Consider the following 739-nt stretch of genomic DNA (forward strand, 5'->3'; position numbering starts at 1 on the left):
CAGTATTCGGGTTTATGCCCATATGCTCGACCTTAAGGGCTAATGCGTCCATTTTAGCTTGCGTCATGTCTATAGAGCTTAGTTCATGCACTCCTCCTTAGGCTTCCTTCTTCTCAACTGTCGCTCGTTCGACTCCCCATGATTGATGGTTTTGAGCCATATCTTCGATGAGGGCACTAACTTCAGGATAAGGTTTGTTCATCAGAGCACCGCCTGCGGCAGCGTCGATGGTCATCTTGGTGTTATAGTGAAGTCCATTATAGAAGGTTTGAATGATTAACCAATTTTCTAAACCATGATGTGGGCATGCTCGTAACAACTCTTTATATCTCTCCCAAGCTTGGAACAGCGATTCTCCTTGGTTTTGGGTAAATCTAGTTATATGGTTTCGAAGAACGACGGTCTTACTCGGGGGAAAGTATCTAGCAAGAAATACTCTTCTAAGGTTATCCCAAGTCGTAATGGAATTGGGTGGAAGGGAATCTAACCATGATAGGGCTTTATCTCTGAGGGAAAAAGGGAATAATCTTAAATGTATTGCCTCAGGAGAAGCTCCATTGGTTTTAAAATTGTCTGCTAATTGAAGAAATATTTTTAAATGTTGGTTTGGGTTCTCAGTAGCGAGACCTGCGAATTGTCTTTGTTGCACTAGTTGTAACAGGGATGGTTTAAGTTCAAAATTATTAGCTGGGATGGTTGGGTTTACTATACTAGAACTAGGTTCTTCATTGGATGGTTG

General features: G+C 41.7%; 1 non-coding gene across 1 annotated transcript; it reads left to right on the forward strand.

The window, feature by feature from the left end:
- Window positions 1-290: 290 nt before the first annotated feature.
- On the forward strand, window positions 291-397 carry LOC127089509 (small nucleolar RNA R71). The gene has a single exon (XR_007791093.1). It is a non-coding gene; the product is annotated as a small nucleolar RNA R71 (small nucleolar RNA).
- Window positions 398-739: the final 342 nt, after the last annotated feature.

The sequence above is a fragment of the Lathyrus oleraceus genome, chromosome 5 (assembly GCF_024323335.1).
Source record: "Lathyrus oleraceus cultivar Zhongwan6 chromosome 5, CAAS_Psat_ZW6_1.0, whole genome shotgun sequence".
Classification (NCBI taxonomy): domain Eukaryota; kingdom Viridiplantae; phylum Streptophyta; class Magnoliopsida; order Fabales; family Fabaceae; genus Lathyrus; species Lathyrus oleraceus.